Below are 23,845 nucleotides of genomic sequence, written 5' to 3'. Positions count from 1 at the left end.
GTTCCTAGGATATTATCACTAGTTCCTTACTCATTCATCTTCATCCTATCAAATTGGATTTGTAATAGAACACGGCGTTATTCACTTGCTGGCATCTTAATGGAAAAATAGTTGCATGACAATACTATGGTGCTATGTATCGATAATTCACACCAACAGGACAGGTGCTCCTGTGTATATTACATGAAGTTTAAAGTTTGTATCTTTTATGTTTTCTATGCATCACTACATCATAATTGTAGCCAAAAGCTTTTGATTCCCTTATATATTATATGTTTTATCTCATCCCTGTGTATATTTTCCTAAATAATTTTTAAGTTCTATATACTTTTACAGAAGTTCTTGTGCACACGAGATTTACTTTCTATAGAAGATCATTAAATGAACAACAACAAAAAAAGTCTTTTGAAGTTGAAAATTACTCGCACAGAATCTTTTCTCACAAACCGTAATTCGCAATTCATCATTTCGAGTAACATGTATAAGGAACCTGCCAACACTTTGAAGGAGGCCAACCTTGTATTTTATATTAATGATGATGATCTTTCAAAGAAAAAAGCAATGAAAAACAAGAAATAAAGATGTAGTATGTTTGATGTGTGAGCAAGTGATTTCTTGCATGGTTTACGCATCAAATCAGGGAAAAAAATCTTCACCAGGGCCACATGAATAGATACATTACCTCTATCAAACCGAGGTGTGAAATTTTTTTCTGTATTTTTTCCTGGCGAGTAAACGTCAGAATGTTGTAATAATTGCGATCTGGTTTTCTCATAAATGAAATTGTTTAAGTCCCTGGCGTGTTGTGGTTCCTTGCCGATCTGACGCCACCATAGAAAAAAAACTTATATATGTTTGTGAAACGTCATCTAGTCCAGTTAAGTAATACATCGGCTACACTAACATAAAGTACTGTGTAGATTTGATAAATGAATATATACTCAGTATAATAATTTTTGAAACACTTATGGAGAGCAAAAACAACAAAGTAAGACAAAGAATTTAAGAAGACGAAGTAAGACATTCATTCAACCGCTTACAACTTTTTCACTCTAGCATAATGAAAACAATATGTAAAATGATGACAGGATTATAGCACTGTGATGTAGTGACGCACATATAGAAAACACAAAGGATACAAAATAAGGGTAACAAAATATAGACTTATCTGATCCAGAATCAAAACAATATATTCATAAGTGTCCTTTAATACATAATATTGAGTTGAATATGATTGTCGTATATTAGTCCTCTGCCTTTTACCTGTTCGGCATTTACGTCAGAAAAGATAGTTGAAATCAATGAAAAACCAAACACAGTAAGTATCGACCTACTCTTATACCTCAAGAGGTTGAGTGAGTATCTCGGACATTTACATACGAGCATTTTGCTCGTTGATATTTAATTGTGACTAAGTTTATTTTTTATTTTTATTTTAATTGTGTCTTTAGTTTACTAAAAGTCATTTTAATGGACTCGTCAATTCATTTGAGAGATTTAAACAAATTGAATTCGTTCGCAATAATTTTCTCGTGTTGATTAAACCTAGTGTTGAGAACGATGACTATATCAATTCGACAGTTATATGTTTCTTAATGACACCAAAAAGACATACTCTGTTTTAATCTGTTATTATTATTTTCATTATTATTATTATTAGTTGTCTCTATTTTGTTTTTGTTTGTTTGTTTTTTGTTTGTTTTATTTTTAAGTGGACTTCGTCATTGGCTTTATTGTTTCTTTTTCGATTAAACTTGGATTCGAAATGTGACCTGTTGACATGTTGTAGACTCTATTTATAGTCCACAGACGAAAATCAGTTCAAGCGTTCAAATACCAGATGGTGATGTACAGCATCACAGACAAAATCTATAAAAAAAAACACACAAAACACAAAAACAAACAATCAAACAAAAACAAAAACAAAACAAAAAACAAACAAAAACAAAAACAAAAACAAAAACAAAAACAAAACAAAAACAAAAACCAAAGAAACAAATAAGACCATTTGACTGGAAAGGACAGAAATTAAATAGAAAATATAATTATGTGAATCTATGAGTATAGTTTTTAGTTATTGAATTACCTACATTAAAGTTGTTTTGTGTGTATTTTTTTTCTAGAAACTTAGTCTTAGTATTTGTTTTCTTGATTTTTTTTGTTCAATATTGTTTGACCAAGAAAATTGTAGAGAAAAAATACAGGAAACAAATGCATACACATTCAAATTTTGAGTGGAAATGAGTTATAAAACAGATCCAAACTACAAAATGTCGCCCTTTTAACATTATTTTAAAGATAAAAAATAAAAGATGAATGAACTTTTTAGAAAAAAAATTCCTTCCCAGTACGACATTTCAGTGGGATGATAGAAAAAACGAAAAGAAGAAATTATGCAAAAGACATAATCTAAACAATTACAACCATTGGCACCAACGCACCGACCAACCTGATGAGATGCGAGATATTTATACTGTGTGTTTTGGTCCGATAAAATTGTAACCTTCTTGTAACGTTGCTATTACAGAGGTCTGCGGTGGTTTTTTGGTTTTTTGTTTTTGTTTATGTTGTTTTTCTTGTGATTCTGATTCATATTTCTTGTGAATTAAGCTTTAATAAATACATGTTTTCAGAGGCAAATTTGCATTTGTCAAGCACATTTGTATACGTTCTCGTATACTTTTCATAAACAAAAGATATGTCAATTAAAGTATTCATTTTTTTTATAAATATTATTTTTCAAAGTCATTGACATTCACACAATTTGTGTTGGTTGTTTTACAAGAAATAATGGGGATTATGAGAGTCTGTAAATGTGTTTATGTGTCAATTGTATTGTTACAATCAGTGCTTTTTTGTAGCTGCATGTGGTGGTGGTAAGTGACGCCAAATTTCGAAAAAAGATAGACGAGGCTTTCCTATCATTGATTAATGGAGTTCTTCAACATATCAAAAATGACACCACTGTGAAATACTTTTTTTTTCATTTCATTTAATAACGTGCTCTAACATCACATTGCTCATTTTGTAAAAATGGAAATAAATAGATTTAAAGATAGAGTTTAGAAGAAAGCTTTGATCCCTGTGATGAATGGGATTAAGGTCTACTGCATTTCTCCATCATGTCATACCAATTTACCCGGAACAAACAATAACACTCAATTATTTTGTTTACAAATGAGCATGAAGATGGCTGTCGTTAAGACAACGTATCTTATTAACGTCTTTAGATGATTTGTGTCAATCTAGGCGAAAGACAGAAGAATCGCTTATGGTCACCGAAGGGGAACACGTCTTACTAATGTAATTTCAACTCAGTAAAATCAATTTAAGTTCAAGTTTTAATTTTCATATTCTAGGGTTCCTTATGAATTGGTTGTTGGTAAAGTAAGTATACAAAAATTGTCGATGTATTTCAATTGTGGTCACAGATTAAATAAAACTTATATTTTCTTGCATAGGGTGAAGATTTCTGAATTTCTTTCTTTCTTTCTTTTTTGTTTTTTGTTTTGTTTTTTAAGTTATTATATTTATTAAAAAACTTTTCAAGACACATGATTTATGCAGATACACTCAATTTGTTCAAAATTTAGATTTAGTAAAAATAATTTTATGATACTATTTCAGAATGAGAGAGGTGTAATCATCGCCACAATAAAAGTAGATAATAATTGAAAATTGCAGTTATTTTCAAAACAATAGCTGAAATTGTATGCTTTGCTGTCTACGAAACGCTTAGTGTAACGTATGACAGTAATGTACTAATAATGACGCCTTCATCATACTCCGCTCAGCTGAAAACTCCGACGGACAGTCATTCATCAAAACTTCAAAAGAATGCAAGTCTCTGTAGTACGTAAAATAAATTATCCCGTGCTCTCATAATTTAGAAATATTTTGGAGAAGCTAAAATAAAAGACGTAAGCTTTATCTATATTGCATAAACAGATGATAAACTATTGTTTTCATCATAATTACTTTCATTTTTTTTCTTTCATTTTCGTATTTACATACACAGCAATACACATGGGAAATAGGTTGTTTATATCAGGATTCACTTGAAATGCTGTATGAAAATCTTTATTCCACACCATTCGGATTAACCGCGGTAGATCTGTTTGTTCGTTGCCCTGGTGTACTCAATGTAAAATAAAACAATCTGAAAACTAGTTATATTCTCTTTTCAAAAGTATCAATTAATCTTTCCTGGATGAATTTATTAAAGTTTTATTTCCATAAAAGATATACTCATACAAACCCTCTCTTTCTATTTTAACTTTTAACACGACAAAAGTAATACGAAAGCATGACACGGTTATCTGTTACGATAACGAACTTTAGTATAGAAGAGCAAGAGGCTCACAATGACCCTATAAACCCGAATAATACTTGTTGCCTACTCAAGGATCAATATGTTTTCTATTGTTCCTGTTGTGTCGGGTGTATAAAGTGTATGTTGAATTTCTTTTTTCGATGGGTTACATTTTCAAATTACGAATTAAAAATAATCAGATTCAAGTTCTCTATATTAAATGAATAAAAGTTCTACACATTTACTTACAATGTCACCACGACAATTGATGAACAACTAGCAGTAAAGTAATACAAACTTAGTTAACAGCGCGAACGATGTTCAGCAGATGTTAGTACTGAGTTTTTGTAAAAAATCCTGGGAAATTCTTTTTTAAAGGATATTTCATACACCGTATCCAAGTAATTAAAACGATCCAGCTCATTGATAGTATTGTACTTACTTACCCCGAATGATAATAGGTCCTTTAGTGCTTTGGCCAGAATTCAGAATTCATATCAATATTATCAATATGGCAATATAACGATGGCCAAGATCAGGTTCGTTATTTGGCATTATAACTGCATTTATTATATAATAAAAATACGAGCAATATGAATGTGGTCATGCATAAATTTGGACGGCTTCACCGTATTCATAAAATAATAAATGCAGGAAAGATAAGTATTGACATAATAATGGAAATACATTTAATTCATATCAGATTTGGTGGTTGAAATACACAAGCATTTACCCTATCATAGATCCTGAACAATTTCGTTCTACTGTTATCCACTTCTGGCAATATTTTGGTACTATGATGATTTTCTGACCTTGTTAAAAGCATATTATGATAGGTCTAAACATATAAAACAATCGTAAAATTTTGGCATTTTATGATATCAACCATTGTTGTTTTATGTATATTGTTCAATTGTTGCATTCATCTCTAGTGTCTATTGTGTAAAATTGTATTTAGGGGAGAAGACATCCTTACTTTGAGCATACAAAACGTTATAAACAGACCATTGCGATATTTTGATGTAATATATATAAAATGCAATATTAACCTTCTGTTACTTCTATGCTATTTTTACCTACCTAAAATTCAGACATAACTTATTTCGGACCACGGTCTAACATTTTTTTTATATTACAACCTTATGTGACCACATCCGTTTGCGCAATATCTATGGTAATATCCATCTATGAAGCTAGATGTTTTTCTTTCAGCATAGTTATGTCCTACGTCAACATTTGGATATGAGACAAGAAACTTAGCAGGTTTCTATAAAAAAGGGGTTAATTGCCGTGATAATTAATTTTTTTAATTAACATCTTTAGGTCTCCTTTTTAGTATTGAGTATTAGTGTGTTTTTATCCACTTCTTTTTTCTCCCTGTTTTCCTATCTCATTAAAATATCTTTGACTTGTGTGTTTAAGTGGATTCACTTTTAAATCTGTTCATATGTTTTATGAACAAATAAAAATATCAAAATAACAATATGATGTTATTTATAAAAAAAGGTTTGTTTACAATAGTCCCAACAAATTTTCATCACTCTGTATTACAAACATTTGAATCAAATTTAATTTCGTAAGATGATCTCTAATCAGAAAATCCTCAGATAATTCCCATGTCTAAGAGAATTTAGAGACAGACAATCCCTTAGAGAATGCAGATTTTATCTAGAATTCACCCTTTGATGTCTTCAGTATCTCGTTGTATTTGTGTTCTTTGAATCTAAGCTATTTCTTATAATGGTAGTTTTAGGAAGAATTTTGTATTTGACCCCTTTAATTGACTGCATTGGTCATTAATGCTGGTATAAAGTGTCTATGATTAAATTCCCAAGTAATGTAAAATACTCTGTTGGCCAATAAACGCCGTCTATCATCGATACATGATCATAACTTACAATTTTACTTTAACAGTTGATTGCAGTTGATGCTCCGTGACAATCTTCCTTCCACTGTCAATTAAAATGTCCAACTTTAAATGTTGAGGCGTTAATTTATTAATATAATCGTTAAAGCAACAATGCTTGCTTTTATATACCTAAACTTCGCATTTTGTCAACCTAAACCGTGATCGTATAGTAGGGGAATGTTAAAATCCTTTTAAATGATTTACTGTCATAAACGAAATATCTGTATCACTAATAATCAAAGTTTACGTATAACCAACAAGGAGTCAAATCATAAGCTAATTTGAGCTTGGGGTTAATAGTAACAAAAGCAATGTAAATGAACAGAAATCACCAACGATACATTAATACATTAATAAGTATATGTTCTTTAAAATCTGACAGTGTTGGAACCAGGAGTTATTGCTTAGTGATCACAAGTGTGGAAACAAAAACAAAAACAAACAAAAAAACCCAAAAACATTTGAAATGAAGATTTTAGTTACATAAGCAATTGGTAAAGGGGTATGCGTGCCTACCTTAAAATTCCTAGAATCAGGGAGCGCAGAATACATTTTTTAGCCAAAGTGGACAAATGACAAAACCTAATTTTGACATTATGTAATATATGCGACCAAACACACGATCTCTCCGAGAAAGCCAATCAACACATTGCAGAAGTATCTTAATTTCAGTATTAAAATATCCATGACGCCCATAAAAACGATTATAGACATCTCCAGCGACCAGGAACGTGTCTTCAATGGAACGGAACAAAAGAGTTCCGTTTATTTAAGTTTATATAACATGAACATATCAAAAGCAAGTTAAACAGAGAAGAACCTAACAAAAATAAGCATATATCTTCATCATGATATACAAACTGTTCGCTCTATTACAAGAAGAATGAAAATAATGGATTTGGATGGATTAGCTTCACTAGACGTGTAACCGATAAAAACAATGAGGATCTATACCTACCCATGGACGTATTGTTGATGGCACACAGGTGTAGAACTCACTCTGTTTACAACAACACGCTGTATAAATAAACTTAGCAATATTTTTATTGATGATGCATCAACCAAAAGAACTTCTGTGACAGAAAGTATATACATTTAGGACAGGTTCATTCGTTAGACGTCTAGGATCATCTGTCTTTGTAGCAGAAGAACGCCGAGAGGTAATCAACGACGATTGGAAAATGGAGTGTCGAAGTTAATCTAGCTGAGGACATGCCTTAAGATCACTGCATTTCAAGCTATACAGACTTGTCAAATGTAATCATGGTTACCTCTCTCACAAAACGACAAGGAAGTATAGAGACAGTCGTTGCAAATTCTTACAAATAATCCTTATCATACTAGAATCTTTATTGCTTTTAAGTGAGAAAAAATGAAAGTTTTGCGTTATTACATTCAAGTTAAAGGCGGATATTGTCATAAATACCAAATGCTGGCTGGCATCTGTCTGACAAATTGCTGAGAAGTAATAGAGGCAAGATAATGAGTAATACGATACATAGATTCATACTGCTTTATTTTCTGGTCACCCCATCATAACCAAACAAGAAACGACACTAATTGAACCGATTTGTTTCCAATTTTCTTGGCAAATAAATATTAAAAGATAAACTTATAATTATATGAGAAAGGTATTTTGAAAACTAAGTTTTCGATGTTTAATCTTACTCGAATGGTAATGAATTTCCGACAATGTTGAACCATTTTGCTCATTTGAATGTATAAGTAATTAGTGAGCCAATATGCTCAATAATATTAAATTATTATTATACTTTTCTTAATAAATATTCTGTTAATTATGTGCATAAGAAAATGTTATTTCCCTATTAATTGAATAAATACAAAAAATATAACCGACGTGTGTAGTTCCAAAACAAATCTGTTAACATCATATATTGAAGAAAAAACACAAATATTCATTTAATGAGTGAAAAAAGGATGAGAAAATGTACCACCGTGCATAAGTTGATTTTTTAATCAGTTGTAAGTTTGAAATGCAATCTGTTTCTTTAGTCTAGAAAATATTATTTTAGACGAAGTTATGAGCCAATTCGTCATACATTTCACTACGTTTATTTTACAAAGCATTTCTTAAATGTTCTTTCATCAGTTTTCCGCTAATAGTTCCTGGAAAAGTAATCAATTACCATGGAAACTTTTAATAAGCTTTTGGCAAGATTCATTTCATTTCCACCTGCTATAGCACTTCTCAAAAACCTTTAGAACATTTAAGTAAAAATAACCAAGAAGATTTCATTATTTTGCAAATAAATAAATAAATAAATAAATAAATGGAGTATTTAATTTTTTCATTAAAATATTTTTAAATCAGTAAATTTTGGAGTTTTTGAGATTCATTCGTTACTGGCAACTAAAATGTACTCCCTCACTGAACTTCAAAATAAAGTACAAAATACACAAAAAAAAACACCCTACTTTGATATCCTCTTAAGGAGGGCTATTACACACAAATTTTCATGGGTTATGCAATAGAAACTACTAACGAATAATGTAACATTTTGTCGAACTTTTTTAGTTTTAGTATATAATGAGCATTTCAACAAATTTGGTATCATTCAAACATATTTTAAAAAATAATTGAGGGGGGAAACTTTTCAAGAAGAAAACTATTGATTTGTTGGGATATATACGTGTTGAATTCAAAGCCAACATTGTAAAAATTCAGGTAAAGATTATAGTCATTTTACAAAATCGAATAAAAGAAAAATATAAATGAATTGATGTCTTATAACATTATCATTTTTCTAGTCAAAATGTTTATTTTCTTCAGAGAAATTAAATTAATTAAATTCACACATTTTTTTTTCTCTTTTTCTTACAATTTCAATTGATGAACATCTTTTATCTCTAGTAACAATATTTGGTTTCCTCAGTAAGGTTTCTGAAAGCAAACATTTGTTGGATAAGTTCATCTCCATATTTTTTTTGTATTTTATATTGTCCCTAACAAAATTTGTTTAGTAACGGTTAAATCAAAATTTTAATTTTTTGTTTTTTGTTTTTTGCCACAAATATTTCAAAGATTATTTTGTTTTTAATAATAGTATCAAAATATTCGATAGCTTCCTCTCCCATAAACTAAAATCACACAAATTTGATCTGATGTCTACCCATTGTAAGGAAGGGGTCATTTCATTATATGTGAAAAAAACTCTAGGTTCATCACATACATACAGCCATCATAAAATGTTTACCAATTACTAATATTGCTTAAGTAAGTCGAATATATGGAAGTTCTCCGAAGCTATAGATACACAAGTTTAATCCATTTTAAAGTTTGAAAAAAAATGAAAATACAAATAATTGTACTCTCTAGTCATATCCATTTTTTTCATTGTTTTGATATCACATCTAGTCTTGATGAACATCAAATGTGACTTGTTTCTTATGCACCATACATTTCATAAAATGTTCTTGAAAACACATATTCTTTATACCGGAAACCAAAATATTAGAAAAAAATCATATTCTAGTTTAAATATTGACAAGAACAGTTTAGATTTTGTTTTAAATTCTTCACCCTAAACAATAGGTTTTTATAGTACATTATAACACACTGACAACGCATAAAAGTGATAAAATCGTTAATTACCGACCAATAAATAAAAAGTACCATGATACAACTTACTTTACATCTAAATACGTGTACCATTTCCAGAACAAAATACAAAAAAAAATGTAACACAATCATGCGAAATAATGAAATAAACCGTAAATGTAATATTTAAACATCTTGGTGCCAAAGTGTAAACAAATGGGTAATATATAGTGAGCTGTGTGTTTATATCAATCATCTAACCAGCTATATATGTAATAGTTCATGAGTAAAATCCTTCGTCAAGTTCAACATTGTGAAATAAAATGTGTGTCTTAGATTATAATTGTCATGACCCTTTTTAAAACTTTTTTGAATCGTGTTCCAAGCAATTTTCATCACGTACTAGTGTACTTTTATGTTGTATTATTATCTATGTATATTATATGAATATATTAAAGATGAGACATTAATGAACAATCTATCTATTTACTAATTATTTCAAGGAGAAATTATAGAAATTCGTTGAATATGTTGAAATTCATCATAGAAGTATCAAAGTTTACTAAGGTAATACATTGATAAAGAATGATTCCTTTTGACCAATCCTTTTGACTACTTACTAGAGTTTATCAGCTCAGTAGTTTTGTTATTATCCTTCGTTTGATTAAAATGACTAATAGTAAACACAGAGAACAATATTCGCCTTTTCAATAGGTAGAATTTTCCTTCAATAAAATCTTAACAAACAGGTATATGTTGTATTGGAATTTGTTTTTTGTATGTATCAGAATCTAGATGGATTATTTGCTCCTATGAACCAACGAATTCATAGGTTAGAATCGTTCTTCCATTCTTTCGTTTATCTGGTAACTTGTACACATTATACACTGAAAAAAAAAAAAACAAACAAACAAATGCAGTAAATGTATCAAAGGAATACATTGCATATATATCCATATCTATATGTACTTGTTGAAATTTTGTATATATATATATCAAATGTTTTGACCTATAAAAAATAAAGTCCATGTTGCAAATTGTATGCTGCGAAAATGCAAGTTCAATATGTACAAAGAAGAAGAAACAATGCCGAGCCACAAATCAGGGGGAATCCGTGGACAAAGCTGGGAATAAAAAAAAGACAAACACGGTAACGCAAACACCAACAGGACAGCAAAAATGTATGTAAGTCGGACCTTACATAAAAATATTCTTATAAAATGGGTTAAATATGAGACTAAAATAGTTATTAAGATATTCCAAATTCTGTGTAGGTTATGACTTAAGACAAGACCAACGCGAAGATGTGATCAGAGACCAAATTGTTGATGGTGTAAATCTTTGAACAAATGATAATGCATGAATTTGGAAAAGACCAACCAAACCGCCCAAGAAATAAGCACATTAAGATTTTTGAAGAGATTTGACGGTAGAATCAGGACTTGTCATAGTACTCTCAGTTCCTCACTTGAGCAGGTGTTTCTAGAAAAGCAGAGGACGCTTACCCTATCGGTGCACCTGGTCCATGCTCCCAGTTTTTAGTCCGAGTTGCTCATTTGCTTTTGTTACTTTGTATGTATGATTTTAGTTACTTTATGTTCTTTGTTGTGTATGTCTGTTTTCCATGTCTGGTCTTTGTCCCTGGATTACATTCTTTTGATTACCTTGGTTCCCTTGATCACTCTTTTAGAAAGCTTACTCTCCTGTCCCTACTAGAATATTACTCTTCCGTTCCTACTAGACAGCTTAATCTCCTGTCAAAACCAAAACATAACCCTCCTGTTCCCACTAAAAAGCTTACTTTCTTGTCCCTACCAGAAAGATAAAAGCTCCTATTAGAAAGCTTCCTTCCCTGCCTTACTTTCCTTTCTTGTTCCTACTAGAAAGCTTGCTCTCCAAAACAAGCTAACTGTTCCTGTCATAAAGCTTACGTTTCTGTCACTATCAGAATACTCCCGTGTTCCTACCTGACAAATAACTCTTCTGTCCATATCAGAAAGCTTTGTACTAGTATTTCAACGTCTTGTATATAAGTTATCTGTGTAAACAATAAAAACAACTATTTAGATTTATTAAGATTTTTAAACCCCAAATTTAGTTTGAGATTAAACTTTTTTTCTCCATGCCATACAATAATTAAGTTTTTAAGTCTGTTTACCCAATAAATATTTAAAATTGATGGTACTTTCAAATTTGAGAATTTTGATAAGCGTTTAATAAAGCTATAGTTTAGTTTTATATTCATAATAAATTTTGCAATTTTGTTTTATTTACTTTCTTAATAAGAACATGTAGTGCTCAGCTCGTTCAACATGCAATTGCATGCATACTCCTTCAAATGAAGCATTATTTTTTTTAATGAAATATGATACATCGGAAATAAAAAAAACTATGAACATGTAAATAAATCAGAGATAGGAGCAACCGATACTATATATGCATCAATGACGTAAACAACATAAAAATACATAATAAAAAAAAAATAACAGGAGCAACTTTCATCAATACTGAAAACTCTGCATAGATTTATTGCTGTTGTTGTTATATAGTGAACATCATGTCGCAAAAGCCATTAAAAATCTTTCAGAAATGACAAAAAGTTGTAAAGAAGATGAATAGTATGCTTCTATTGCACTGCAAGCGTCATCTTCATATATTTTTAATTTACTTACAGTGAGGTTGGCTAAATCTTTTGCGTTCGGCCTTTTTTTGTAAAGAAACTGTTTACAGAGGTTATATGAGTAATCCATATAAAATATGTAATTGTAAGACAGTCCAGTTGAAGTCTACACAATATATCCCATAACATTATACATTTTTATTCCGCCAAAATAAATTCATGAATTGGCAAAGTGTGTTTATTTCCAAATTAACAATAGGTTTGCTCACCTTCGTAAATAATAAATTCTTATATATTTCCGCCGGACATAAAATGTTTCTTAAAAATCCGAAGACTCATACACGACCTGAGTTGCTAAGAGTTGTTCCTTTTTAAGTGATTTCGATTGAAGCTATGCATCGAGGTATGTGGCACTTTGACAATTAGGGCATGTTAACGTCGTGGAAAGTATTTTACCATTTCAAAAATTTTATGAAAAATTACAAAATACAACTGTGTGCGCAAAACGGACACCATTATAAACTACTAATTGTTTTATGCCGTATTCTCGGTAAATGAAGGCGAGTGATGTACTCCCTGCACAATATTGGTGGATGATAAAACTCAAAATTTTAATTACAAAATGAATTTAAATACATTCTTGGTTGATTTTTTCGGTACACACGACATTGAAGCTGCAATGAAATCAAGTAAAGTTGAACTAAAAATATTTTACTAATACGTTGTGAATAAATGGGATATGAAATATAAGTTAAATATCAACATTGATAAGCTTGTTTTTAGATTTCTTGAAAATTCGGTTGAACTATTACTCCCACACTTTTTATAGGCTTGAAAACAAGGAGTGTTTTACCGCAACATAGTCATAAGAAGAAGTATGTCCACCCTTATTTTGATTGACGCAATACCAACTGCTCAGATTCAAGTGCATTTGGAAGGCCTTGACAATTTTTTTTTTTTTTTTTTTTTTTTTTTTTAATATATTTAAGTTAAAAAAAACATCTATTTTTATTCACTTAATTACAATGTTTTGATAGAGAATTAAAATCAAAATGTAAATGACACATTTTACTATTTATTGTCAATTTGCGTCACTTTTTTAGTCATTATAATATATCCTTGAATTGCTTTAAAGGGGGTTCATTTTTATAGTTTATTGCAAAAAAACTTCTGTCTCTGTAAAGTCACAGTCGAGTAATTACTAAGTTCTGTCTTTAACAAAAAGCACTTGAACAATAATAAACTATTTCCAAAATTACATTTTTGTCATCGTTAAACTGGAATTGAGAATTCAAATTTGATCGTATCAAATTTTCAATATTTATATCAAAGAGACTTGAGGCGATTCATCATTTTTTGACGAAATATTGCCATTAAATCTATCTTTTCGAAATCTCTTTATTTTTTGACTGGTCAATATTTTAAAGGAATATATCCTGATATTGTATAGAATATTCATTTTTGCCCCGTGCAGGTCCGGGTGTCAAAAGAATAGGCCTGCAGCAGCGCTAAGCTTGTCGTAAAAGGCGACTAAATAATGCTCAGGAACCTAGCCGAGGGCTAGGCGCTCTGCCCACAGAGCAACTGGGATGTGTGCCCCAGGTGGTAGAATGGGGTACCCCTGGCATGTTACATGCTGGGGTTGTCAGGTTATAATACGGAAAACTTGACCGCAAACCATAGTGGTGCACCGTGTTGGGAAAGACGTCACGTTCTTCGCACGTTAAAGAACCCTGCTGTTGTATTCGATAGGAGTAGGAACCTTTGCGCTCGGCCACAGGAAGCTAAATTTCCCGACTTTACCCATACCCTCCTTTTTCTAGTGGCAATCAAAATTTATCGACCCTATTGTCCATGTGTCCCATCCCTTTGTTTCATTTCATCATCATTTCATGTTCATTTTATCATCCCTTTCATGTTCATCGTCTGAATATAGCTGAAATATTGCTGCTCGGACGTTAAACCCCAACAATCAATCAATCAATCAATCATTTTTGTCACCTATATTTTCACATGCTTTACCTAAAAAATGCTTTAAAAAGGTCATAAACGAGAGAGAATGTATACATACCATAATCATTTTCTGGAATCGAACTACCTAAAAAAAGTTCGAATTCGTTGAGCGAAAATATTGTTTTATTAAAAAACAAAAACACCAATCATAAAAAAAAAATATTTCGAATTCTGGTGTGCTGTACACGTGTTTCAAGGAGTGACCTCTCATAAGCAACGAAAGAACAAAATACTTAGAAAGTTCCAATAATAGAGTTTATATCTTCGCAGTACATTATTTATGCCTTTTGTCCACAGACTTATTTTTTTTATCTTATTGATATAACTGACATAAAAGTTAAAACATTTACTTTAAAGAGCAGAAAACGGTATTTATTCGTGTTGAAGGACACGGTAGAATAATAACCGATACTTTAAAAAAATGAATGCAAAATGACATATTTACCTTTTGTTTAATCAGGAAATGAACTATGTATCGCTTATTTCTGAAGTGATAATTAAAACTTTTAGTTGTCTACTCAGTGTTTCAAAGTTGATTGAATATTAGATAATATGGGGTCAAAACAGAAACTAGAGAAACCTTTACAAGAAGTCGGTAGGGTCACAAAGAACATTGCTCCTTTACTAAAAATAAAAGCCATAAAATTTCAAATCAGCTTTTAATTAAGGATATCCAATGAGAAGATTTTCTCGCAGAGATCCTGAACATGTTAGAAGATACACGCCCACGTTAAGGTATATGTTAACCTTCAAGGATAGAAACATGCTCTTTGAAGGATATAAAAGCAATAAAAACGTCAAAATTGGCATATGGCAAATTAACTAGAATTGCCATTGTTCGTAACATACGGAAAAGGTAGATAAAATAATTATATAAAACTCTATACAGACAACTAATAGAAGCGATAGTTTAAAAAAATCTTGATTCTTCTTACGTGCTTAGTTCTAATTTTAATAATGCAAAGAACGGATATCAGATATCTTTTTGATAGTCATTTAACATTTAAGTAATTAAGAGTTAATAATACAACATGATTTTGTTACGGTGCTTCCACGTTAACAAATCATTTGCTATGGTCATTATGTCTTGAAATGATAAAACGGAAAGCTAACACCTTGTCACGGACCATAAGCAATGTTTCTCCTTCGTTGAAATCATCGGTGTTTGTAAGTGTTTAAAAAGTATTTAACCAGAAAGATCCTCCACATACTCATGCAATGACAGGAGGATTGTCACTGTTACGCTGCATAAATATTATTGTGTTGACGCAGTCCATCTTCAGTTCTATTTCTGAAATACTGGAATACAATATCATTTTGTTACAATTCGTGAACACTTTTGTATATAATTTAGTGTATATCACAATAAGTAAGGATTGCATGAACTTGTGCTCAATGTGAATATTTAAGACCGAAACATTTTGCCTTAAACTAAGATTAAAAGTAAACAGTCATCTATTTAATTTCTAGGGCGACATGAGCAGTCGCTAAAAAATTCAATACGTGAGTTACGAATATCACAAGAATTGTTTATCCGATAAATTTTGTGGGAATTTGCCAAAATATAATATAGTCCACCATGCTACTGTAATTGCTACTGTTAACTGCTATGTATATGTATTTACATATTATATATAGTTGTTGTGAGAAAGAGTAATCAAGGGAACCAATATTCCAGCAGAAATCAAGAAGAATGTAATCCAGAGACTAAGACCAGACAGGGAAAACAGAAACCTCAGTTAATTTTGATAAATCATGAATTTAGGGTGGAGGTGTACGTTTTTGCGGGCAAATGTAAATATATTGAGGCAAATTGTAAGCCTGTAATTTGCGAATTCATTCGTTACACGGTACCAAAGCAAAAGCAAATGCATTTATTGAAAGTGTCTTATCGTAACATATGCAACAGTCACATTTGTTTCAAAAGGGAATCAGGGAACAAGGATTAGAGCGGTGATTGTAAAATAATATAAAAAAAAGGATAATGACTAGACACACATGGCAAAGCAAAGGAAATGACTAAAATAACAGCCAAATACAATCAAAAGAAAGTGAGCTACGCGGACAACTCTAAAAATAGGGAGACCAGGTACTCCGGTAGAGTAAACGTCTTTTGCTTTTCTAGAAACACACCTGGATGAACACAATTTCCTATATTTTGTAAATTAATTTTGTTTCAAACCATCGTGAGTCAATTAATTCGATTAGGATATGTCTTAGCCTAAGTTGACTTCACAAATTAATTAAAATGAGACACATCAATTATTCAGCTCTGTCACTGCATGTAGTCTTAGTCCCAAGATAGCAGCCTTAAACAAGTAACATATGTCATATGATCTATTTAATTATACAAATAAGACACCGTTTGTGTATACAAATGTAGTAAGTTATAAATTAGCGGTATCATCATTTTGTCAACCTATAAGGATATTTCTATAACAAGCCTGACAAAAACTTCCTTCAGCTTTTCTGTTTGTTTCTACTGAATTCTTGCATGTTTTATTTGTTTTCATTCTGTTGCCGTTTATTTTGGTATCTCACTAAGAATTCTTACTTCCAGTGAAGATTTTTGCTCATATCATTCATAACAATTCGTTCATATTACTTTCCCCTTTATCGCGTCGAGCAAAGGATACTTTGATCAATATCATCTTTATTATGAACTATTCTTTTCAAGATAAAGAATTAAGATAATTGTTTGGTTTTGGTTTATCAGCGAAGAAGATCTAGTTAGCGGAAGCTTGTAAGTGTCTGTTATAAGACAGTTTTATTGCTTTTTTACGTTAAAGTGTCTCTAGATACATTATAAGACAAAAACTGACAGTACATGCGGTCAACTCTGTGATCTGAAGTATTATCCAATTACTAAATGCAGATAAATCATCAAGACCACCTGTTAAATATACTATGCTAAAATTTTGCAAGGCCTCTTCTGAGACTGTAGGCCTTGAATCGATTTGTCTGATGTAGCTTACTGGCTTTTCTCTTGTATTTTTCTTTATATTGTCCACGCACATTTGGGCGATCGAAATGAAACCTAACAGACGATAGATACACTTGGTGGGATTTGTTGTAATGCTTTAATTCATACAAGGCATATTTCATGCTATTCAATTTAAAACCATTTTGGACCAGGTGTGCTATTGTCATCACTTAATTGGACGTCCATCGTCATCGTTAACATTTTCAAAACTCTTCTCCTCTGACATTACTTGACCAATTAGAACTAAACTTGGTATGAATGTTTCTTTCTGGTGTGGGGATTTTTATCCGTCGTAAAATATGGTCGTCGATACAAAAATTAGAACATAGGGGTCAGACAGTAGTTTTTTGCACATGTAAAACCATTAGGTTTTGGCAAATTCTGAACGAGGTAAAAGTGTTAAGCATGATGAGGTCTATCAGTGGTCAAATTTTCGTGTAAATATCTGTTTAGCCATGTTGCAGTTAATGGCCTTTTTCGACGTTTTTTTTCGCTATTTTAATGTTTTTACTTTCAAACGTTTTCTCATCTTATACTACAAGACCATCCTCCCAAGTCGGGGTTTTGAGTCCACCCCCTCTCGCTTCCTCAAACCCCTAACATCACTCACTCATATTTAGCGGGTATCCAGCCAATTCCGATTGGTTGCTTCCCGGGGTGAGAAGCACCAATGAAAATCGATTTAACATAAAATGTCTGTGGAAGGTAAACAATAATACGAGGTAATGGACGATCCGATATAGTAACTGAAAGAGTAATCAAGGAAACCAAGGTTATAGCGGTAATCAAAAGAATGTAATCCAGGGACAGACCAGACACGAAAAACAGACATACACACCAAAGAACATAAAGTATCTAAAATCATACATACAAAGAAACAAAAGTAAATGAGCAACTCGGACTCCACTGAAAACTGGGAGCATGGACCAGGTGCACCGGTAGGATAAGCGTCCTCTGCTTTTCTAGAAACACCCACCGAGTTGCTCATAAAAAGTCAAGTCCGGGGTAGACAAACGAGGAAAGGTAAACTATGACCAGTTGAATAAATCAGTTTTCATGGTGCTGATGGATACATCATAACGATCCACGAGTTCATGATGACGACCAAACAACTTCTGTAGTGATGACTTCAATCTTGTAGCAACATAACCCTGTTCCAGAAGCCTATTTGTTAGAATTCTAGCGCGATACAAAAAGTCTGCGTAGTTTCGGCAAGCTCTGGCATAACGTATGAGTTGTGATATGAACACTCCATGCGCAGGAGACGAAGGGATGTTGCCACAGACGAAAGGAAAGTTGACAATTCTGAATGAAAAGTCATCACGTTTGTCGTAAAGTTTGGTCAATAGTTTTCTTTACCATCGATTTCTAAGTGTAGGTCAAGATATGAGGCTGACTTCACAGTGTCTGTAGTATCCTTTATCTCAAGTTCCTTTTGGTGGATGCGATGTATCAAATCCCCGAAATTAGGATTGTTTAAAGATAATACGTCATCTATATAGCGGAAACTGAGATTGAAGGATCTAGCCAAACGATATTCTTTCTTTCTGATCAGATCAGCTATAAAGTCAGCCTCATAGGAGTGAAGAAATAGGTCAGCAAGTAAAGGAGCACAATTTGTTCCCATTGGAATGCCGACCGTTTGAAAGTTGTATGCTGTCACAAATAATGCAATATGAGCAAAAATGATAACTGTAGATTCTGTTTAGAGTCTTTACTGAAAAAAAGACGTTATGTGTAGCCACTTTGCAAGTTATATCGAAGAGTTTCTATTACGAGTGATTTGATTGGATTTTGGATCCGGGTTAAATTTAAGTAACACACTAGATGGCGATGGCCGATACCCGCTAAATATGAATGAGTGATGTCAGGGGTTTGAGGGAGCGAGGGTGGACTCAAAACCCTGACTTGGAAGGATGCTACAAGACCAACTAAGACCAAACTTGGTTTGAATGTTCCTTAGGTTATTCTGCATAGAATAGATGTAAGGGTTATTGATCCGTCGAAAAACATGACCGCCGTTACTAAAATTAGAACATAGGGATCAGATAGGAGTTTTTCGCACGTTCGGTTAATCATAATTCTGACTAGGGTAAAAGGGTTCAGCATGATAAGATCTACCTGTGGTCAAGTTTTCGTGTAAATTTGTTAAGTTATGTTGGAGTTATCGCCTTTTTTTGGATGTTTTTTTTGCCATTTTTAATGTTATTACTTTCAAACATTTTCTCCTCAGAAAGAACTGGTCAGAATTCTATGACAGTTTATGTTCTTGTTCATTTGGTATGGGCGTTAAGAATTTTTATCGAAGAAAAAACATGGCCGCTTTTACAAAAAAAAATGTTTCTTATCAAGCCAGGTGAACGACTCGAGCTCTTTTCAGCCTCTAGTTTATTATATCGTGCAAATTTGGACTTAAGAAAGAAAGACATTAATGTTTAATACTGAATTCTGAATATAACTATTCAAGGAATTGGATTAATTTCCGTGTTTTAAACTCTAGAATATATGCGCCCAGATATCTATACTTTGTCTTAAGAATTACAAAAGAACCGAGAACATTACGTAAAATCTTAAACACTTATACTTTTTTCGTAATAAAAGGATTTTTTGTTATTATGAAGGTACCAGTATCGTATTGCATATCCCTGAGCAGGTGTACGTCAAAACATGGATGCTATAAAAACATAGTGCATTTTCTTTTTGCCTCTCTACAAACTAATATTTTGTCAAAAGATATGAACAATGACTTATAAATTAGAGCAAACATCACACTGTAAGATGAAGAACTTTTTTAAAAGAAAATCTAACATAAGATCATAAAAATGTTCCACTGAAAAGGTTGGTTTGGTGAGTGCAAAACGAAAGTGAAAGTAGGGAAAATGGCTATTTATAGTTTGAGACTACTTTTCTGTCCGATCTTCGTGGACTCACCCTATTTTCTTTGCGGGAAATTATTTTCTCACATGTCCTTAGAAATGCTACATAAGTGAAAGTTTTATTGAATCAATTTATATATTTTTTAAAAAAAATCCTAAAAATATGCACTTCACTATAGAAGTCTATGGGAAAATTAATACGATACTGAGACCTGAAAGTTCATGTTGAAGTTGCAAATTGCATCCATTAGTAAATTGTAAGAACGATAACTCTAAGAATTCATTAAGAAACTATGTAACAGTATTGAACTTCCACTTTTTCACCTTTTAGATGGTTTGCTGTTTTAATATTTTCATTGTAAAAATTATATGTTTATGTTGGAAAGAGAGCAGCCCACTTAATCGATTTTTCTCAGGGAAAAATACATGAAATGAATCCCTCTAAATTTTCACACAAACGTTTTGTCTTGTTTATAGGCGATAGTCCATGGGCTGGGGGAGTCCAGCGTGCACCCCCTCCCCCATCATATTCATGATGATTTTCAGATACCTTTATACCTCCCATTTTCAAATCAATGTATCGCCAATGAATATTCTAGGATTTTTTTCAATATAAGCCTAATATCTTTGTACCACACTGGGTAAAAAAACTGACTCCATTGTTCGAGCATCTGGCATCCTGGGACATCTAATAGGAAATAATCTAATTATATATAGGTATATCATGCAGTCCAATGAGTTGTAGTAACATTTACGTTTATTGCGTTATATTTAAAATAAATACCCCTACCTCACCGAAAAATCACAAAAAAAAATGATTTTTTATGTGAAAACCTCTAGAGTAGTTATGCTTGAGTAAAAATGGCTTATTTGGTATTTTCTGTATTATGTTTGCTGTTGTTCATCATTTATTACATGAACGTAAACAGTGTTGTTTGGATAAATATAAAGACATATTCTAGGTCAATTAAAACTGGGTTGGTCTGGTGTGGCCTGTTGTGATGTATAATATTTCTAATTTCAGCTATATGAAGACAAACATGACCTTATAGCTCAATCCATTTCTTTTACACATTCAATAAATTCATGAATTTTTTAAATATTCCACCAGAATATTTTTTTAAATATTCTTTTCAAATGTCTAAGACCGTGTTCAGTCATCAGCAGATTGAAGATTTTTTGTGTAAATCTTTTTGAAAAATAGTTCTTTTTAACTATTTCCATATCCAACCTGACAGGAAGTGATCTACTGCATATGCACAAACATGGACAAGAATGGAACAATGTCATTTTAGCCTAAATGCCTTAAACAAATACGCTTAAGCTCAATAAATGTCATTGTGACTTTCCATATCCTTGGTGAGCTATTAAAGAACATTTGATATTCCCTATCAAACACACTATTTTTTTTCAAGGGGGGACTAAAATATAAGCAAAACATTACAAACTAGAGGCTCAAGAGAGCCTGAATCACTTACCTAGTTAACCGCTTAGTTATATGAAAAACTTGAGGAATGAGACAAGCTAAGTTAAAATCAATTGAATTGTCAAATGCAGGAAATTCTGTTAATATCATTTTTATGACCTGAACCAGAATTTTATTAAAATCAACAGCTTTTGAATTATTTTCAATAACTCTTCCGACCCCTTTGTTCCATTCTAGTATAGGCAGCCATATCTATTCACGGATTAAAAATCACAAGTCATTTTGATCAAATTACACTAAGAACTAATATGCTTATTTTCATTAAATGAGCTTAAATGGTTTAAAGAAGATTTTCAAAGTAGTACATGTGGAAAAAAAACAAAAAAAAACCTGTTTCGGGGCCGCATTCACATCAATCGACGAATGGTTTTGAAAATTTCGGCATAGGTCCGTCTCATGAAGCTGAACAATATTACCCCCTGCAAGAATTTTGCTATTTTTGCTAAAGACAACGGTATTTGAGATATTTGAAAACAACTGCCTTCTGACCCCTTTGTTCAAATTTTAGTAGCGACGGCCATGTTTTTGTTTCACGAATCAAAATTCTCAACAGTCATTTTGTGTGGGATACCGTAAAGAACAAATATGCCAACTTTTATTGAATTCTGTAAAATGGGTTTTGAGAAGAAGATTCCCATAGTTGTACATGCCAAAAGTGCATACAATATTACCCACGCCAACGGCATTTGCAAAAAATCTGCCTTCTGACCCCTATGTTCTATTTATAGTAAAGGTCGCCATGTTTTTTTTCACGAACAACTTTTATTGAATTCTGTAAAATGGTTTTTAAGGAGATGCTCAAAGTTGTACATTCGAAAAATGAAAAAAAAACTTTTTTCAGGGGCAATAACTCCTACACAAGTTGACGAATCGTTGTGAAAATTTCGGCAGAGGTCCATGATGCTAAAAAAATTTAACCTAGGCCAGAAATTTGTTGAAGGCAACGGTTTTTGAGTTATTAAAAAAAAGCTGCCTTCTGACCTCTATGTTCTATGTTTTTCACGAATCAAAAATCCCAAGAGTCATTTTGTGTGGGATACCCTAAGGAACAAATATGCCATTTTTTACTGAATTCTGTAAAACGGTTTTTGAGAAGATTTTCAAAGTTGTCTTGGGAAAAATGCAAAAAAAAATGTTTCAGGGGCAATATCTCCTACATCAGTTTCGAATCGTTTTGAAAATTTCGACAAAGGTCCGTCTCATGATGCTGAACAATATGCTAGACATTTGTTAAAGGCAACGATGTTTGAGTTATTTGCAAAAAAACTGCCTTCAGACCCTTTTGTTCTATTTTTAGAAACGGCAGCTATGTTTTTTTCACGGATCAAAAATCCCAAAGATCATTTTGTGCAGAACACCCTAAGGAACAATTGCCAAGGTTACATCCTGTCGGTCTATTAGTTTCAGAGGAGAAGATTTTTTAAGATTTGTTTACGACGACGACGTCGACGAAGACGGACGCCAAGTGAAGACAAGCTCACTTTGCCTTTGGCCGGGTAAGCTAAAAAGGGAAAAAAATAACGATTTATTTTTTTTTTATTTTTTTGTTTTTGTATTTATCATTTTAATGCAAGTATTTTCAAACCGAAACAAAAGATGCAACACGCTAGGTATGAACTTTTTATAACAAGGTGAAATTTTATAACAGTCGTGGAATCAAGTTAAAATTCGACAAGAGTGAAGTTGAGGTGTGTAACGGGGGGTATTGTCGATTAGAAGGCAGTTGATATGTGAATAGAAACAATGCTTGAAGACCTAACTACTTTATTGTTATTTTTTTAGCTCACCTGACGTCCGTCTTCGTCGTCGTCGTTAACAATTTTTCAAAACTCTTATCCTCTGACCTTACTTGACCAATTGGAACCGACCTTGGTATGAATGTTCCTTAGGATATCCTGCATATAACTGATTAGGGGATTTTTGATCCGTCGAAAAACATGGCTGCCGTTACTAAAAATAGAACCTTGGGTTCAGACAGTTGTTTTTTCACATATATCTCCAAAACCGTTAGGTTGAGTCAAGTTCTTTCAATAGCTAAAAGGATTCTTATCATAAGGCCTACAAAGGTTTTGAAGGGATCAATGTTA

At 32.1% G+C, this 23,845-nt stretch overlaps 1 long non-coding RNA gene across 3 annotated transcripts; it reads right to left on the bottom strand.

The window, feature by feature from the left end:
* Positions 1–2,201: 2,201 nt before the first annotated feature.
* On the bottom strand, positions 2,202–14,935 carry LOC148623863 (uncharacterized). Of its 3 annotated transcripts, XR_015919522.1 has the most exons (6): positions 14,859–14,935; positions 14,472–14,498; positions 11,748–11,818; positions 6,738–10,667; positions 6,211–6,264; positions 2,202–5,579 (listed from the first exon to the last, which is right to left on the bottom strand). It is a non-coding gene; the product is annotated as an uncharacterized LOC148623863 (long non-coding RNA). The 3 variants fall into 3 exon arrangements; XR_015919520.1 differs by lacking the exons at positions 14,472–14,498; positions 14,859–14,935 and adding an exon at positions 12,453–14,436; XR_015919521.1 differs by lacking the exons at positions 14,472–14,498; positions 14,859–14,935 and adding an exon at positions 12,453–14,436 and having other exon boundaries at positions 2,202–3,906.
* Positions 14,936–23,845: the final 8,910 nt, after the last annotated feature.

The sequence above is a fragment of the Perna viridis genome, chromosome 2, assembly GCF_037379345.1.
Source record: "Perna viridis isolate PV_CMFRI_1.1 ecotype Kerala chromosome 2, ASM3737934v1, whole genome shotgun sequence".
In the NCBI taxonomy this organism is placed as follows: domain Eukaryota; kingdom Metazoa; phylum Mollusca; class Bivalvia; order Mytilida; family Mytilidae; genus Perna; species Perna viridis.
This window is presented reverse-complemented; position numbering and strand designations above follow the sequence as displayed.